We start from the raw sequence: 8,560 nt of genomic DNA on the forward strand, positions 1-8,560 counted from the left end.
GCTGTTCCCAGTCCACCTGGCCGTGCTGCTGCTCCAGTTTCAACTGTTCTGCCTGCGGCTATGGAACCCTGACCTGTTCACCGGATGTGCTTGTTGCACCCTCGACAACTACTATGATTATTATTATTTGACCATGCTGGTCATTTATGAACATTTTAACATCTTGACCATGTTCTGTTATAATATCCACCCGGCACAGCCAGAAGAGGACTTCCTAGGTTTTTGGCCTTTCTAGGGAGTTTTTCCTAGGGAGTTTTTCCTAGCCACCGTGCTTCTTTCACATGCATTGCTTGCTGTTTGGGGTTTTAGGCTGGGTTTCTGTACAGCACTTTGAGATATCAGCTGATGTACGAAGGGCTATATAAATACATTTGATTTGATTTGATTTGCTAACGAGACAGTGGTCATGAAGGAGGAATACTGCTAACGAGACAGTGGTCATGAAGGAGGAATACTGCTAACGAGACAGTGGTCATGAAGGAGGAATACTGCTAACGAGGCAGTGGTCATGAAGGAGGAATACTGCTAACGAGACAGTGGTCATGAAGGAGGAATACTGCTAACGAGACAGTGGTCATGAAGGAGGAATACTGCTAACGAGACAGTGGTCATGAAGGGGGGATACTGCTAACGAGACAGTGGTCATGAAGGAGGAATACTGCTAACGAGACAGTGGTCATAAAGGAAAGGAGACAAGGAAAGGATGCTGTTAGGGACACATCACACTGTATATGTAAATGAAAGTGTGATACTGATGTCTCTACCGGTGGTGTGATGCTTCTTTGTACCCTCAGGAAGGAAGTCTCTCAGCTCACGCTTCAGACGGCAGAGCGGAACATCTACAAGTCTGAGGTAAATGTTTTTTAACCCTAATTTTAAAGTCATTTTCAACCTTTTCATATATTTATTATAATGCAAATATTGTCTTGTCTAGATCTGCTCTGTTCCAGGGCATCAACATGACACTGAACACACTGACAGATATATAATCAATATGTGGCAGTACCTTTAGACCTATTGACCTGTGCTATTGATAAGTTGATATTATTTATCTCAGTCAGAGCCCTGAACTGGCCAACCCTCACATTGCCCCAAGACTCCCTCTGTCTTACCTATCTTTTAGACATCTCCAAAAAGGAACTCCCTTGGGGAAAAGGAGTGTTGAAATTATAGGCTCATATGAGCTGTGTGGAGGTCTCCTAATGCAAGCCTTTGTCGATTCCCCATTACACAGGTAACCCGACTCAGCTTGGTCTCCGCTCATGTAATCTAACATTCTCACTCTGTACAGTTAGAGTTATACATCCCATGTTGTTTCACCTGGAAAGGTTACCTAGGGTGGGCTGAGAAGGGTTAGGCTCTCTCTCGCTCTCTCCCTTTCCCTCTCTCCTTCTCTCTTTTCTTCTCTCAGTTTCACATCATTATCAGAACCCTGTCCCTTCTTCCTCTGGCTGTGGTGATGTCACAGTAGGACACAGAGAGATTGATTTTGATGTGTGTGTGTGTGTGTGTGTGTGTGTGTGTTGTACAGCGTCACATCTCATGTAGTGTAGTTGTAAATCTACTGACTGACTTCAGGGTCAACTGATCAATACAAAATGGCAGCGTGTGTTTGTACTGTATGTGTGTGTGGAAGGGGATGATACATATGCATGTGTACATACAGTATAAGTGCGTGTGTGTGTGTGTGGTCAGAAGGTGACACACTGAGCGAGTCTGGAACGCCATCCTGTGAGCAAGAAGGAAGGAGGGAGTAACAATGGAAGGGGGAGGAGAGAGAGAGAGAGGGGGGGGGTAAACCAGTGGGGTAGGTTTGTGTTACTGTATAGATACATAATGCAAAGATGACAGAGAACACACACAGAGAGAGAGAGCTGGGAGAGGGAGCTGGGAGGAGGATGATCGTAACAGTACTCTCTCCCACTACTACCCCAAAACACAGCTTCTAATTGGATCAGCTTGGACTCCTAAGTTTCTCTGAAGGTAAGGTGTGTTTCTGTGTCTTTTGTTTAATTTGGCTTTAGAGTGAATGGGGCCATGTTGTTGCCAACGGATACGCAGGTGGGAGGCTTTGAGAGCTGGGAGAACAGGTGTTTCTGTAAACGGACACTGGGACTTACCTGAGTCAAAAAATAACTGGTACACACATAGAAAAACACACATTACCATCCATATGGAATTAATACACTCTCATGGATTTAGTCTTCTTGTTGATAGGTGTTATTTATTCATTTAAGTCATTTAGCAGACGCTCTTATCCAGAGCGACTTACAAATTGGTGCATTCACCTTATGATATCCAGTGGAACAACCACTTTACAATAGTGCATCTAGATCTTTTGGGGGGGGTTAGAAGGATTACTTTATCCTATCCCAGGTATTCCTTAAAGAGGTGGGGTTTCAGGTGTCTCCGGAAGGTGGTGATTGACTCCGCTGTCCTGGCGTCGTGAGGGAGCTTGTTCCACCATTGGGGTGCCAGAGCAGCGAACAATTTTGACTGGGCTGAGCGGGAACTGTGCTTCCTCAGAGGTAGGGAGGCGAGCAGGCCAGAGGTGGATGAACGCAGTGCCCTTGTTTGGGTGTAGGGCCTGATCAGAGCCTGAAGGTACGGAGGTGCCGTTCCCCTCACAGCTCCGTAGGCAAGCACCATGGTCTTGTAGCGGATGCGAGCTTCAACTGGAAGCCAGTGGAGAGAGCGGAGGAGCGGGGTGACGTGAGAGAACTTGGGAAGGTTGAACACCAGACGGGCTGCGGCGTTCTGGATGAGTTGTAGGGGTTTAATGGCACAGGATGGGAGCCCAGCCAACAGCGAGTTGCAGTAATCCAGACGGGAGATGACAAGTGCCTGGATTAGGACCTGCGCCGCTTCCTGTGTGAGGCAGGGTCGTACTCTGCGAATGTTGTAGAGCATGAACCTACAGGAACGGGTCACCGCCTTGATGTTAGTTGAGAACGACAGGGTGTTGTCCAGGGTCACGCCAAGGTTCTTAGCACTCTGGGAGGAGGACACAATGGAGTTGTCAACCGTGATGGCGAGATCATGGAACGGGCAGTCCTTCCCCGGGAGGAAGAGCAGCTCCGTCTTGCCGAGGTTCAGCTTGAAGTGGTGATCCGTCATCCACACTGATATGTCTGCCAGACATGCAGAGATGCGATTCGCCACCTGGTTATCAGAAGGGGGAAAGGAGAAGATTAATTGTGTGTCGTCTGCATAGCAATGATAGGAGAGACCATGTGAGGATATGACAGAGCCAAGTGACTTGGTGTATAGCGAGAATAGGAGAGGGCCTAGAACAGAGCCCTGGGGGACACCAGTGGTGAGAGCACGTGGTGCGGAGACAGATTCTCGCCACGCCACCTGGTAGGAGCGACCTGTCAGGTAGGACGCAATCCAAGCGTGGGCCGCGCCGGAGATGCCCAACTCGGAGAGGGTGGAGAGGAGGATCTGATGGTTCACAGTATCAAAGGCAGCCGATAGGTCTAGAAGGATGAGAGCAGAGGAGAGAGAGTTAGCTTTAGCAGTGCGGAGCGCCTCCGTGACACAGAGAAGAGCAGTCTCAGTTGAATGACTAGTCTTGAAACCTGACTGATTTGGATCAAGAAGGTTATTCTGAGAGAGATAGCAGGAGAGCTGGCCAAGGACGGCACGTTCAAGAGTTTTGGAGAGAAAAGAAAGAAGGGATACTGGTCTGTAGTTGTTGACATCGGAGGGATCGAGTGTAGGTTTTTTCAGGGGTGCAACTCTCGCTCTCTTGAAGATGGAAGGGACGTAGCCAGCGGTCAAGGATGAGTTGATGAGCGAGGTGAGGTAAGGGAGAAGGTCTCCGGAAATGGTCTGGAGAAGAGAGGAGGGGATAGGGTCAAGCGGGCAGGTTGTTGGGCGGCCGGCCGTCACAAGACGCGAGATTTCATCTGGAGAGAGAGGGGAGAAAGAGGTGAAAGCACAGGGTAGGGCAGTGTGAGCAGGACCAGCGGTGTCGTTTGACTTAGCAAACGAGGATCGGATGTCGTCGACCTTCTTTTCAAAATGGTTGACGAAGTCATCCGCAGAGAGGGGGGGGGAGGATTCAGGAGGGAGGAGAAGGTGGCAAAGAGCTTCCTAGGGTTAGAGGCAGATGCTTGGAATTTAGAGTGGTAGAAAGTGGCTTTAGCAGCAGAGACAGAAGAGGAGAATGTAGAGAGGAGGGAGGGAAAGGATGCCAGGTCCGCAGGGAGGCGAGTTTTCCTCCATTTCCGCTCGGCTGCCCGGAGCCCTGTTCTATTCATTTTTGGGATCTTCAAACTTTCTTATACACTGCTCAAAAAAATAAAGGGAACACTTAAACAACACATCCTAGATCTGAATGAAAGAAATTATCTTATTAAATACTTTTTTCTTTACATAGTTGAACGTGCTGACAACAAAATCACACAAAAATAATCAATGGAAATCCAATTTATCAACCCATGGAGGTCTGGATTTGGAGTCACACTCACAATTAAAGTGGAAAACCACACTATAGGCTGATCCAACTTTGATGTAATGTCCTTAAAACAAGTCAAAATGAGGCTCAGTAGTGTGTGTGGCCTCCACGTGCCTGTATGACCTCCCTACAACGCCTGGGCATGCTCCTGATGAGGTGGCGGATGGTCTCCTGAGGGATCCGCCGACTCCTGGACAGTCTGTGGTGCAACGTGGCGTTGGTGGATGGAGCGAGACATGATGTCCCAGATGTGCTCAATTGGATTCAGGTCTGGGGAACGGGCGGGCCAGTCCATAGCATCAATGCCTTCCTCTTGCAGGAACTGCTGACACACTCCAGCCACATGAGGTCTAGCATTGTCTTGCATTAGGAGGAACCCAGGGCCAACCGCACCAGCATATGGTCTCACAAGGGGTCTGAGGATCTCATCTCGGTACCTAATGGCAGTCAGGCTACCTCTGGCGAGCACATGGAGGGCTGTGCGGCCCCCCAAAGAAATGCCACCCCACACCATGACTGACCCACCGCCAAACCGGTCATGCTGGAGGATGTTGCAGGCAGCAGAACGTTCTCCACGGCATCTCCAGACTCTGTCACGTCTGTCACATGTGCTCAGTGTGAACCTACTTTCATCTGTGAAGAGCACAGGGCGCCAGTGGCGAATTTGCCAATCTTGGTGTTCTCTGGCAAATGCCAAACGTCCTGCACGGTGTTGGGCTGTAAGCACAACCCCCACCTGTGGATGTCGGGCCCTCATACCACCCTCATGGAGTCTGTTTCTGACCGTTTGAGCAGACACATGCACATTTGTGGCCTGCTGGAGGTCATTTTGCAGGGCTCTGGCAGTGCTCCTCCTGCTCCTCCTTGCACAAAGGCGGAGGTAGCGGTCCTGCTGCTGGGTTGTTGCCCTCCTACGGCCTCCTCCACGTCTCCTGATGTACTGGCCTGTCTCCTGGTAGCGCCTCCATGCTCTGGACACTACGCTGACAGACACAGCAAACCTTCTTGCCACAGCTCGCATTGATGTGCCATCCTGGATGAGCTGCACTACCTGAGCCACTTGTGTGGGTTGTAGACTCCGTCTCATGCTACCACTAGAGTGAAAGCACCGCCAGTATTCAAAAGTGACCAAAACATCAGCCAGGAAGCATAGGAACTGAGAAGTGGTCTGTGGTCACCACCTGCTGAATCACTCCTTAATTGGGGGTGTCTTGCTTATTGCCTATAATTTCCACCTGTTGTCTATTCCATTTGCACAACAGCATGTGGAATTTATTGTCAATCAGTGTTGCTTCCTAAGTGGACAGTTTGATTTCACAGAAGTGTGATTGACTTGGAGTTACATTGTGTTGTTTAAGTGTTCCCTTTATTTTTTTGAGCAGTGTATAATGATATATCATGTAGCTTAGTTGTACTGTGATGTTTTCAGCTGTTTACTTTTGGCTGGGATGGTGACAGTTATTCTGTTCACGGATATGACAGCAGTCTGCACTCATTCAACAGTTAGCTTTGCATAAAATGAAATATTTGACAGTGGGAGGTTATATGTCAATCCGTAGGTGAATGACTGGATAACAAGTCAAGAACCCATAACTGAAGCGATGCTTCACTCAAACTTTCACTGGTTGTGAGTACTGTAGTAGATAGTGAGTAAGATATCTTGTACTGCGTAGAGTATGTTGTACTGAGTAGAGTATCTTGTATTGAGTAGAGTATGTTGTACTGAGTAGAGTATGTTGTACTGAGTAGAGTATGTTGTACTGAGTAGAGTATGTTGTACTGAGTAGAGTATGTTGTACTGAGTAAAGTATCTTGTACTGAGTAAAGTATATTGTATTGGGTAAAGTATCTTGCACTGAGTAAAGTATCTTGCACTGAGTAAAATATCTTGCACTGAGTAAAGTATCTTGCACTGAGTAAAGTATCTTACACTGAGTAAAGTATCTTACACTGAGTAAAGTATCTTGCACTGAGTAAAGTATCTTGCACTGAGTAAAGTATCTTGCACTGAGTAAAGTATCTTGCACTGAGTAAAGTATCTTGCACTGAGTAAAGTATCTTGCACTGAGTAAAGTATCTTGCACTGAGTAAAGTATCTTACACTGAGTAGAGGATCTTTCACTGAGTAGAATAAAAAGGTGCTATCTAGAACCAAAAAGGGTTGTCCACATAGGAAGACCCTTTGGATAACCTTTTTTGGTTCCAGGTAGGACCCTTTTGGTTCCAGTTAGAACCCTTTTGGTTCCAGGTAGAACACTTTTGGGTTCCATGTAGAACCCTCTGTAACCCTTTCTACAGAGGGTTCTACAAAAGGTTTATACCTGGAACCAAAAACGGTCTACCTGGAACAAAAAAGTGTTGTCCTATTGGGACAGCTGAAGAACCCTTTTGGAACCCTTTTTCTAAGAGTTTACTGAGTATAGTATCTTGTACCGACAGTAGAGTAACTTGACTGACAGTAGAGTAACTTGACTGACAGTAGAGTAACTTGACTGACAGTAGAGTAACTTGACTGACAGTAGAGTAACTTGTGCTGACAGTAGAGTATATTTTACTGACAGAGTATCTTGTACTGAGAGTAGGTTATCTTGTGCTGAGAGTAGGTTATCTTGTGCTGGCAGGAGAGTGTCTTGTACTGGCAGGAGAGTGTCTTGTGCTGAGAGTAGAGTGTCTTGTGCTGAGAGTAGAGTGTCTTGTACAGACAGGAGAGTATGTTGTACAGACAGGAGAGTATGTTGTTCTAACATGCCCAGATGCCCGTCATTTGCGTGAAGAAAAGACGTAAGAGGACGCAGATCAGGCTGCCTTTTGAGAATCCGTAGGTGAGCGAGTTAACTTCCACTGCCATCAGTTCTACTTGCTAACATGCAATCATTGGAAAATAAAATTGATGACCTACAATTACGATTATCCTACCAACGGGACATTAAGAACTGTAATATCTTGTGTTTCACCGAGTTGTGGCTGAACGACGACACAGATAATATAGAGCTGGAGGGATTGTCAATGCACCGGCAGAACAGAGAAGCGATGTCTGGTAAGACGAGGGGTGGGGGTGTGTGTCTTTTTGTCAATAACAACTGGTGCGCGATGTCTAATATTAAAGAAGTCTTGAGGTATTGCTCACCTGAGGTAGAGTACCTTATGATAAGCTGTAGACCACATTATCTACCAAGAGAGTTCTCATCTATATTATTCGTAGCTGTCTATTTACCACCGCACTCAACCAACTCTATAAGGCCATAAGCAAACAAGAAAATGCTCACCCAGAAGCGGCGCTCCTAGTGGCCGGGAACTTTAATGCAGGCAAACTTAAATCAGTTTGACCAACTTTTTACCAGCATGTCACATGTGCAACCAGAGGAAAAAACCTCTAGACCACCTTTACTCCACACACAGAGATGCATACAAGGCTCTCCCCCGCCCTGCATTTGGCAAATATGTCCATAATTCTATCCTCCTGATTCCTGCTTACAAGCAAAAACTAAAGCAGGAAGTACCAGTGACTCACTCAATACGGAAGTGGTCAGATGACGGGGATGCTACGCTACAGGACTGTTTTGCTAGCACATACTGGAAAATGTTCCGGGATTCATTCAATGGCATTGAGGAGTATACCACCTCAGTCATCGGCTTCATCAATAAGTACATCAACGACATCGTCCCCACATTGACCGTACGTACATATCCAACCATGGATTACAGGCAACATCCGCATTGAGCTAAAGGCTAGAGCTGCCGCTTTCAAGAAGCGGGACACTAATCCGGATGCCAATAAGAAATCTGGCTATGCCCTAAAACGAACCATCAAACAAGCAAAGCGTCAATACAGGATTTATATTGAGTCCTACTACACCGGCTCTGATGCTCGTCGGATGTGGCAGGGCTTGAAAACTATTACGGACTACAAAGGGAAATCCAGATGCGAGCTGTCCAGTGACGCGAGCCTACCAGACGAGCTAAATGCCTTTTATGCTCGCTTCGAGGCAAGCAATATTGAAGCATGTACAAGAGCACCAGCTGTTCTAGATGACTGTGTGATAACGCTCTCGGTAGCCGACGTGAGCAAGACCTTAAACCGGTCAACATTCACAAAGC

The 8,560-nt window shown here is 47.1% G+C and overlaps 1 protein-coding gene across 1 annotated transcript in view; it reads left to right on the forward strand.

The window, feature by feature from the left end:
* The first annotated feature begins 329 nt into the window (after window positions 1–329).
* Window positions 330–8,560, forward strand: part of LOC115165922 (uncharacterized) — a 19,057-nt gene continuing 10,826 nt past the window's right edge. The window contains exon 1 of the mRNA XM_029719443.1: window positions 330–852. The gene's annotated coding sequence lies outside the window, so the exon portion shown is untranslated. The remainder of the gene's footprint in view (window positions 853–8,560) is intronic.

Source organism: Salmo trutta, chromosome 3 (genome assembly GCF_901001165.1).
Source record: "Salmo trutta chromosome 3, fSalTru1.1, whole genome shotgun sequence".
Taxonomy (NCBI): Eukaryota; Metazoa; Chordata; class Actinopteri; order Salmoniformes; family Salmonidae; genus Salmo; species Salmo trutta.